Source organism: Drosophila simulans, chromosome 3R (assembly GCF_016746395.2).
Source record: "Drosophila simulans strain w501 chromosome 3R, Prin_Dsim_3.1, whole genome shotgun sequence".
Classification (NCBI taxonomy): Eukaryota; Metazoa; Arthropoda; class Insecta; order Diptera; family Drosophilidae; genus Drosophila; species Drosophila simulans.
The window spans coordinates 11,345,529-11,356,911 of NC_052523.2; positions in this window are offsets into that span (position 1 = coordinate 11,345,529).

The following is an 11,383-nucleotide window of genomic DNA, read 5'->3' on the forward strand; positions in this document are numbered from 1 at the left end:
CTAAATACCAAGATAAGGATACTAGGTACCCCACTGTAAACTTTATAACTATATAGAACTAAGATATTTCGATAGGAGAAAACCTATTGTCAATATGCCAAATTAACTTAGTTGGTATATTCAAAGTGCTTACAGTAAAATATTATTTTCTTGGCCATTTTGTATGGTAGTATGTTATACTATTAGTATTATATATATTAGTAAAGTTACCATTGTAGACATTATTTTTTACTGTGCCGCTCCACCATTTGCATTCACAGCGCCACAAAACATCTGCACCTATCTGTGGCCCCATGGCCGAGCGCTACTTTAATTCATCTGTTCGCATTTTACGAGCCACCCGGGGGCACCACCCTCCACCCACCACCCACTACCCACCAGCCACCCCTTAGAGCAGCACCCAGCACCTCCTGCTCCAGCAGGGCCAATCACAGTGGGTCAACAGACGGCAGACAGCTGTAGTTGAACGAAAAGCCGCAGTCGTGGTCACCAGCACGTGCATACATGAATTTTGCTGCGGGTTTGCGGGTGCTTGTAGCTGTGTGGAAGAGGTCCTTGGTCTTCGTTTATTGCGGGGATAATTCCTATATGGGACGTTATATATTTGAGAACCTGTGGCGTTTCCAGACTTGTTGATCATTGCGTTATGCAATTTCACAAGTAATTTCGCACCGCTCAACAACCTTACTTGAAGTCCTGGTGAAAGCTTATCGATTTACGATTCAAGGGGGAGCGGAACCCAAAATGGAATATTAAACGAAATACCTGTGAGGATTATGAAGACCATGGGGGGCTTTTATCATCATACTTCAAATTCTTATGGTGATGATGACAGTAAATTCTCATCAGCATTGAGCTAGAATACTGCCCTAAAAACAAAGTGTTATTCCGATGGCGTGCTCTAAGTAATATTTAATTATTTCTGTTAGATGAAGACATAGTATTTTGAATTTGTAAGGATATTAAATTTACTTTTCGTTGCAGATATTTGAGTTCAGTCAGTTTCAGTTTCGCTCCTTTCTGGTCAGGCTTCTAGCCACTGCCTTAAAGTCTTGTAGTCTACTACTATTTCACGCACTGCCAACTGCCAAATCTACTACGCTTTTCGCTAGCTGTTGCTGCCACTGCTCCTTGCAACACGTTGCCATTAATACGTACTTCCCTTGACACTTGTGAGCCAATAAACTTGAAAAAAGAGCAACAGTTGCCGCACACAAACACACGCCACGCACAGCCAGTTTGTGTGTGTGTGTGTGTGTGCGTGTTAGCCGAAGTGGAGCCGAGTGGCCGAGTTGTGCGAATTGTGGCATTCCCAAATGTCCTGGCAGTCCTGTTTGCTCATAACGCAGTTGTCCTTTGCCGTGCTCGGTTCGCTCGCAAACGCTCGGCTCTTGAAATTGCCTCGGTTCGGTTTTTGTAGACGCGCCGGCATTTTGAGTCGCTCAAGTCACCCAGAAAGGACCTGCTCCTTTTCGCTCCCTTGGCTCCCTAATACGCACGCACGGCTGATATGTTAATTCCGTTCTTTGGCATCACTTAGGAAACAATTAGCGCGCTAGTTTCAGGCCCCCCTCAACCATCCTAACGAAAAAAGCCCCACTTTAGTGGGCGCGCCAGGAGGAGGCAAGTGAAAAGTTTTAATTGTCTGCACATTTTCATTGGAAAAGTTTGTTGCCTTCACGCACTTAATATTCATGTGGCTCAGGGTATATGAATTTACGACCATAATCATAATCATTTCTTGCCTTTTGTCCTTGCCATTTGCATTTATGCTACGCTGGCATCCCTTTCACACAACGAGAAACTCGGAAAAATTATTTTGCTTCACTTTGGTCATAAATGATTGATCACATATTTGACCATTGTCCTGCAAATCTCTTGTGTTCATTCATGAATAATATAAGCGGTCAAGTATTGCTTTCTCAAATGTGACTGTGTCGGAATGAGTCAGTGAATAATATGAATAATGTCTTGCGGATTTTAAAAACGTAATATAATGTATTATTAATTTTGAAACGCGCTGAATAATTCACCAATATTTCTAACTTATTTAACGCGAATTTATTAAATGTTGAGCCCCTGGCTAAAATGTTTGTAAATATGTGAATCAAAGTAAAGAACTTTATATATTAAAGCGCCTAAACAAAAATAAACCATCCACTCTTCTTATTTGAAAAAGGCTTTTTTCCCTGTGTAACTATTTATATACTTTTCGCTGTGTGTTTGACTGTTATGATTAAAATCGCCCGATGAGTTTCAGATCCTGTCTGCCCCATGTTATTTTTCACCGACTCAGTCTTGCGGCAAATGGTTCCCATTGTGTTTGTTTTATTTATATTGCTCCTCGTTTACGGATATTTGCATTATTTACATTCGAGGAAGTGCAGTTCCCTCGGGACTCAGAAAAGTTAAATGTAAACCTTTTTTGCACTCCTCTTATTCGAAAAAGTGAAGTTAAAGATTTCCTTAATCATTTGCCTCTTAAATTGAGCCTTCTTACAGTCAGCTTTAATTCATCGTTTTAAATTTGCGTGACTCAAAAAGGACATTTTTGTGCTCAACCCGAAAAGCAAGTCATGGGAACTGTGGTCTCCTTGCAGTTGGAAATCTCATTAAGATTTTCTGACATTCCTGTGACTTGGGAAAGCCATCAGCTGTTGGGGCAGTTTTTATTAGCCAGAAATGGAAGCCTTTTAAATTTGTTTCCTCTCAGTTCCATTCGGCTGTTGTGTGTTCCATGAATTATTCAGTTGGTTTGATTTCTTCATTATTCCAGGCTGTCCATTTTGAGCAAGTACCTTTTGGAAATTTCTTGTAATAATCCCTGATTTAATAAATTCTTGCAAAAGGATAATTCGTAGAATTTCAACTATTATCCTTCGGTCGGCGATGCAAATGTAAATTATTTTCGTTTCGCACTATTATTGTTATGAAATGTTGTATTTCCAACACGAATTTTCATATAACTGCAAGCAGTTTAGAGAATTCAATTTATTTCGGCATTCAATCTGGAATTAAAACACACATTCAATATAGCAAAAATAATGAATGGAATGTTGAGCTTCCATCTGAAGGCATATCAATATTATAGGGCAAAATAAATATTAAAAATCTTCAAGCTTCATTAAAGACTTTCCCACAAAATTTGCCTAATGATGTTTCCATTTCAAATGGAAATCGTATGTTATCCACATCGAATTCCGAGTGAAATTCAACAAACGCCGTGAGTAATTGCCTGACAAAGGTATTATTTCTGCAGCATTCAGTCTAATTGAAAATTGGAATTATCTGATATCATTGGCAAAGTTTGCCAATATCCAATACAGATGAGAAGCTACACAAATGCGCCTTGGGCGAATCAAATTTGGCAGATCCTTTGGTCCTGCCTTTGTTGGCAGTTGTGCTTTAATGGCTGATTTATTTTAATTACAATTTGCACTCACTAGTGATTAATCTGCTCGCCTAGACACGCCCATGCAAAACAGCCTGGGCCGAGCCCAAAATGCTCGCCGAAAATATGTGAAACTCAGTTCGTTTGCAGCGCAATCGATTTTCACGTTAATTAAGCCCTAATTACTCTGTAGCCCAGACACACAGGACCTCAACTGCGGGCCTACAAATGAAGTCACACTAGCCGAATGAATTTCCCTGCTGCTCTGGTGCCACCGCATTACCAGTAGCAGCGAGCCTGAATACACATTTCACGGGAATGGAACTCGGTTGGTTTTATTAATTCCCACCTGGGAAAGGGACTGACTGGCTGACTGGCAGTCTCTGCTTTATGCTACAATCCTGCTCCTCGCTAAAAACGCAGCCATAGATGCCAGGACCAAAACCGCATTCCCACCGAAACGGAGCACTCCGGAGCTGGGGGCTTGCAATAAGTTGACAGACTCCGGCGAACCATTTGATAGTCAACGTCGGGCGTAAAGTAAAAAAAAATAAAATAAAATATATTCCTCCTGGCCAGAGATTCCATTTGGAAATTTATTTTAGTGTTAATTACACGTGCAACATAAACGGCAAAGGCGAAACTTTTACGGCCACGGCGATGGTGAAACTAAAAGTTTAAAAATAAACCACCGCATGAGTTTATGTCCGGGTGTTGTGCGGTGCAAGTAGAAAGAGCATTAAATTAGATTAAAATGGAAGCATCGACTTCGAAAACTCTTGCCAGAGTTATACGATGTAAACTTTATACGAATGTAGTTAGCACCGCAGCTTGCTTATTAAACTCGATGTTTGTATTTTTAGGCCGTATCTTTTTAATTTCCGCCGCTGGAATATGTATGTGTTTGCGTCGAAATACACGAGGAAGGTCCCACAATCAAAGGAATGCCTGCCAGTGTTTTTAAATTTATGCCAGGCGACTTTAGCTAGACTTCGCCATGCATTAAGCAGGCAAAAATTGCGTATACGCCGCGTTGCCCGCCATGCAAATGAAACAACGCTTTCATCGAGATTTTGGCCGCAAAGCAAACAATTTTTTAAAGCCAGCCAAGTCAACTGTTTGTTTGTCGCTGTTTGTTGTGGCTGCTCTTCTCTTTTGGCCTTGTTTGTGTAATATAATATGCATAAAAGAAGAAGAAAAATGTGTGTTCACTTTGACATGAAATAATCAAATTGTCACAATGTCGCCCGGCTTGACGTGACATTTTTCACATTGCGAAGTGCAAATTGGGTTCTGGCAAAACGCTTTGCGGGTTGCATTAAAATTTCAACAATTTTTGCATTTTACATGCTCGAAGTTTGGCTGTCAAACGCATTAATATTTCGGTGGGCATTTTGTTGACTTTGCTGTTAGTTTTTTTGTGCATTGTATTAAATTAAAATTTAGTTTTGGCGCATTTCGGATTTTTTAATATTCACCATTTGCTATGGGCAATCGAAAGACATTTGATCGCCTGTGCGTGTTATTGTCCCAATTGCACCGAGAGTCCTTAGGAGTGACAGGCCAATAGGATCCGACAGCTGTGCGTCGGCCCAGATGAACAGACCCAGATAGAGATATCGATTTAATCATTAGTGGCTGGCGGCTTCGCGCCACTCAAGTGAGCATTCTGCGGAGGCATCGTAGTGAATTTCCATTTTTATTGCAGCAGGCCCATCACGAGTACGAGTGTGTGATGGGCAGATGACAAAGCCAGTCTTGGGCCGAGAGTCATCGGTCCCGGCCCAGTCCCAGTTGGACAAAGGAGTCCTGCCAGGATGATTGCGGCCTTTTTCGCTGCCGCAAATGTGATTATGTTAGTTTGGCACAAATAAATTCATTTCCCCATCCATTTTGGCGTAATGATGGCTGCCAAATTTTCCATTAAATGGTCGTTTCGTGTTCGGTCCCTAATTAATATTTAATATTACCGAATCATAAAATATTCTGCTAGCATTACACGTTCACCAATGAAATGTAACACGTAACCCATTTGGCAAAAAGGCGGATTTTATTTGGTTATCAATTTTCTATTTCAACTTTGGCCCCTAAAATGCAAAGCGATTGGGACAACGAACTAATTCCAGAACGGCATAATTCAGAGTGAGATGACGAATTTAAATGTAATTTAATCTTTCTGAATGATATTTGAAAAATGAAAACCTGGAATTTTTGAGCAAATACCATGGGTTTAACTTCTCCCTGCAAGTTTTTGCTTTGGTTTCTTCTGTGGACCGCCAACATTCATCAAATTTGCAGTTTCGCAAATTTATTTGCTGGCTAAACGACTTTTTAAAGAGCTGTCGTCGCTTGGCGTGTGCATTTTTTAAACTGACATGGATTTATGACGACACCGTTTTCCCCTCCGAGTCTGGAGGATATCTTCCTAAATGAGTCGCTTCTCGGGGAGGGGAATGGGATACTTTTCCCATCGTTAGTGTCCCCTCTTCGTGCTCAGTGACATTCAAAGATTGATGCCGCCCGTATCCCCAGGAATCTCCTAAATTGTGTGCAAATTTGTTTGGCCAGGCAACAAGTCAACGAATTTTTACCCAGCACAGCTTGAAAGCTTCTCTCTTCCTGTGAAAAATCGTCATTTTATTTTATTTTTTCTAAAGGGTTTGCATGCACTTTGTGGTCGATTTTCAGGGGTCCTTTTATGTTTGCTTAATCGCTTGAATATCCTGGCATGCAACTGGTTGTTGGATAATGCTTTCGGATTGAGCAAATTTAATTGATTGGACCATGATGGATATACTATAGTCAACCCATATGGTGGCCACTCGCTGGCTGGCTGACTGACAATCTGACATTTCGGGCGGATTTCTACCAGATTCTTTTTAGGGGCATTTTTGGGGCTTTTGTTTGCGCAGACATTTTGATTTATGAGTTCGCAGGACGAGGGGTGCTGGCTGGCATACCGACACACCAAAATTGAAATTTTACAAAAAACTTTTAGGGCCGCAAACAACAGGAAAACCAAAAAAAAAAAAAAGAAAGAAAATAAATAAAGGACGAAGAAAAGAAAACTCATTGTATCGTGGCAAGTCCTTCTGGTAATGACAACGCTGGCGGGCATAAAACTTTGCATGCCTGTATCCATATACACACATCCAACTGAGGATAGCACCTAAAATTGCTGCCTGGGAATAATTTGATGCAGTCGAGAGGATAAAGTGCCAGCAGAGCTGGCTAATGAGTCCAGGGGGAGGTGATTTTACCGGGGACAGGACATGGGGACAACCATCTGCCCCCGGCAATTCCGGTTATTAAAACTTTAAGCGCTATAGGATGATAAATTGAGACAGATGATTGATGCCTAAGTAGGTAAGAGAAAAGAAAACGATTCGATTCGTAATCAATTCTGGGAAAATAGGTAAGAAAAGTTGTATGCTATAGTCAGAAAGCTGCGAACCTAGGAAATATTGTATTCATACCTTCTGAAAACAGCTTAGAAATAAGCAACACTTTTTGTGTTGATTCCATGTGGATTGTAGTGTAACCCTTGTTTTCACAAGTAATACCCACACAAAATGGCCTTTTGTTTTTTATTGTTCTTAGCAATGCTCTTAATACACCTACCACCAGCTGGCTATGCCAACAGTGGCTATTGTTATAAGACCCATATTAAATGCAAACCTCATCGGAAACAACATGGAGCACTCTGGGCAGATGCCAGACTATGCTGAACTCAAACCGTGCCATCTGTCATCGTGTTAGCCCGGTGAAATTCAAACAAGCTGGGAGACGTGTGCATTTGTGGCTTCTTCAATTCAATATTTGCTCGCTCAAATTCAGGGCAAATAATTTTTGGGAGCGCACAGCACACTACACATTCATCTTGGTCATAAGGAGGTGCTGAGCAGGCAGTTGCCTTTGACCTTTTGGCGAACTGGGCCCAAAAGTGGCAGCTGGCCACGCTTCGGCAGATTCACACCAATGCCAGCCAAGTGAAACACGCCCACACATCCCTGCATATACAAATATTTGGCCACGTTAATGACTCGCTACGATGTTGGTGCACGGCAAGAAAATCAACTAGCATCGGATTCTCAGTACCCAACTACGATTTAAAATATATTTTAGTGTACAAACTGAATGCCACAGCAGTCGCATTCAGACCAACTGTCTGCTAACCATAGTTGAATAGGATAGGATTGGCTTGAAACTATTTTTATAGCCATCCTGCGCTTTATTGATTGAGTTTCAGAGATGTCTTCCGTTTAAAAATGGATTGGTAGCTAACAACAAAGTCTTTATAACAATTCTGATTAAACCATTGTGCCAGAAAGCTGGCTAAAATTTGCATGACATTGACCCCATTTAATTTAATACCAATTATGGCGTGAATCTGAACACTGCTCCCACGCTCGACGATTTCGCTCCAATAAACAGCACGGATACGTAATTTTCTATGTGGGGCTGATGGAGACCTTCCTCTCGCACCGTCATAATTATGCTAATGTAGCCTCCTCGCCAGCTGAAATGAGCAAATATAGACTCAAATCAATGGTGGCTGCAGTCCAAGTTGCTGCTGTCTTTGTAGCTTGTAGTCGTACACTGAGCGAAATTGCCAAATCCTAGTTTGCGTCATATATGATGAGGTACAAAGGCTGCAAACTGATTTTCTTCTGATTTAAAATATAAATATCTCTATTTATTCATTAGAGTTGATCACTGTTTGAGCACTTGATTTCCCAGTGCACTTGTGGGTTCAATGAGATTCTGGATGTTGAAGCTAAGAAGCATACAAACGAGCAAAGGCACACATCTCTTCATTTAATTAAACGTTGCATGTAGCAACAAATGGTTTCGATGCCGGAAATTGTTTAAGCGCCAGCAGAGGCGCACTAGCAAACAAACAGGGATAAACAAATTGGCGGAGATGGACTGGACAGGCGAAAGCTTGCAGTGAATCTCGGCCAGGAGCAGCAAAAGTTAGTGCCCATTGAACCCCACGGAAAACCAACCCCCAATCCCCCATGAAACGTCCTTGTCAGCCGCTCGTCCCACGAACGAGTTGCCCTTAATCGCCGTTTAAGCTTTGTGGCGCAACAATTGTTGGAGCGTAATTAATGCGATTTGGTTATGTTTCCATCGATTGGCCCGCACATGTCCTTTGGAGCGGCGGAGCGGGGCAGCCGGAGATGCAGGTCGTCTGGTTGGACCATTAACTGGTTGGCTGGTTGCCCTTTGCGCCAACCTAATGCATAAAGAGTTCCCGGAAAATGTCAGTCGTCGTAAAGCCAGTTGGCCCTGTTTGTTGCATTTCATTTTATGGTACAACTTTTTCAAAGGACTGTAATTTAAATCGAGTCCATTTCGCAACATTAATTTGTAATTACAATTTTAATGCCTCGCTAGTAATTGTTGTCCATATCAACTGTTGCTGTCATTTTAATAGCTCCGTATTAAGAGCTGCTTTTCATTCATGTCCAAGTTATGTTTAATTAAAATTAAAATATCTGTTGTAATAAAATAACTTGTAAATTGCTGACTGCATGTAGGCCATTTGATATAATTAGTTTGACTGACATCTGTCGTTTAATTGGGTATTCAAATTCAAACATTTTATTGAAATAGCCTTTGCATTTGACCCAAACACTTTGAACTTAACTGCTGATTTGGATTTTTGCCTTGGATTTTCTTTAAAACAATAAGAGTAATTCTCAGCAACTTAACCCCTTGCATCCGCTCATTTGTTCGCCTTTTGACCTCATTCTTCTGTTGCTTTTGTAAATACTCCTTTACTTTCAGCTGTGTTGGGTTTGTTCTTTATATTTTAAATAAATCATACGACGCGTGTGCCGCAAAAGCCGCCGCACAAACACAGCGGTGCACTCTTGCGGACACACACACACACACACACAGCCACATACCCAATAATAAATGTTGGGGGTTGAGGAAAACTCACCCCCTTCTCACTCAACGCATCTTCTGACCGTGTAGAGTCGCCCGTTCCCGGCTTTATATATATGCGCATTTTTTCTTCTCACTTCTGATGAATTTCATATATGCTAAGTGGTTTGGGCTTTACTTTGTGAAACATTTCTCTGTGGGAGGCTCTAATCTTGGCAACATAAACAATTTTTATGGGATTTTTCTTTCACGACGAGGGATTTTCTTAAAGTCAAAATAAAAAGTTTAATTAATAAAATTCAATTAGGTATAGTAGTATGTGTTTTCACTGTGACTCAAACGAAACCGCAGCCAAATTCGAAATGGAAATTGCCGGAAGCAGTTGCACTACTTAAATATTTATGGCCGTAATTCGTATGTGAATTGCCATCGATTTGTTGTCGCTGTGGATTTGCTCTTAGATGATTTTGGTTCCCTGCTTAAGCCCGTATATAAGTGATTTAATAATTAATGAGTGCATGTGGGTCATGGGATTGGTGCATACCCAGTCACGCAAGTGGCCACCGCAAACTACGTTTCCGCCTCCATTTTACTTAAACGTAAAAATCGGTTGCGGTTAGGTTTTTGGACTTAGCTCAGCAGTTCATTGACACAAAATCGATGTTCTAAATTTGATCTTGGTCTGAATTTGGTAGTCCCAAAAACTTGCCCGACGAACTATATTATTCACGGAATAATTTATAAGCGATTTTATGTAATTATTGCCATAGCTGTTGAGACTAGACTAGCAAACTTGTCAGCTGTAGAAAGCAGCGAAATGACTAACTATCAACCAAAGTTTTAATAAGCATTATATTTTCTTGTTCCAAGTTGCACAACTCGACGTATCCTGAAACTAAGTTCAAGTGTGTGCTTGTAGCGAATATTATTCTTGAAAATGTGTATTCTTATATAGATGAATTTATATAGATACATTTACTTAAATGGGAAACATATTGCCGATGAAGCATCGTCTACACATTACATTGAGTCAATGTTGTCATGACTTAATAAGATTATTATGACCACAGTTTTATAAGCATAAGAGGCTTAACTGCCAGTGGTAATCCTTGGGCTTGAGCCATCTGTGCCGAAAAACAAATGACTTCTCACTTGTCACAGAGTTTGCCTGGCCTTTCCCCCGGCAAGCCCATTTTCCAGCTGCCTTTGGTCCCTCCAAGGAGTAGTCAATGTTGTGAACCAGAGAGACAACCTTGTCGACAAGCACTTGACACCAGCAAGTTAGACGCTTAATGTTCATACGTACATAGGTACTGGGGGTGTAACAAGACTTTTCCCCACTTTCCCGCCCCCTGTAGCCATGCTTAACGCTTATTTTATAGTAATATATGCCACCACCCCCACCTCTAAGAAGGGCAAAGAGGCGTTTCTGGGACACGGGGCTAGGACTACTCACTCCTCCACGACAGCTCATATCTATCTGGTGTTCCACGGACTTTTTGTGTATTCGCTTATGCGACACTTTGACATTGATTGCGCTATGTGTGCGCTCGATTCTGGTGTCGACCCGGCCAATGAGCCACTTAGTCAGCCCTGTGAAATGGTTTTAGCACAAAAGTGTTGCCAAAAAAATGAAGAAAAATGTGCCATGAATTTGGGGTAAACAGGATAAGCATTTAAATATATTATCTGACATTGAAATCCAATTGAGCAATAAATCTTGCGTTTTAAAACTTAGATTGATAGGCAAACTAGAGCCTTTCACTCGTTGCTTTTCACTTTAAATAGGTAAGTCTAGCATAAGTTATCAAGACTGTTTATTTAAGATGACAAATATAATGGGATTTATTATGTGCTCAGTCGGGAATCTATTGAAAGAGGATCTCTGTATTTTATTTAATATTTTTCACATTGCCCCACATTCGGTGACAGGGGAAGACCTTAGAGTGTGTGCCAGCTCGAAAGTCCTAGAATCCCGATTCTTTGTTTGTTCTCCCCGTTGGCAGACTGTTGCATATTTATCTTTGATGTGACAGACAGTCTAGCAGTATCCTTCGACATGTCCTGGCTTCCCTTTTGTGCGCTCCGCATTCG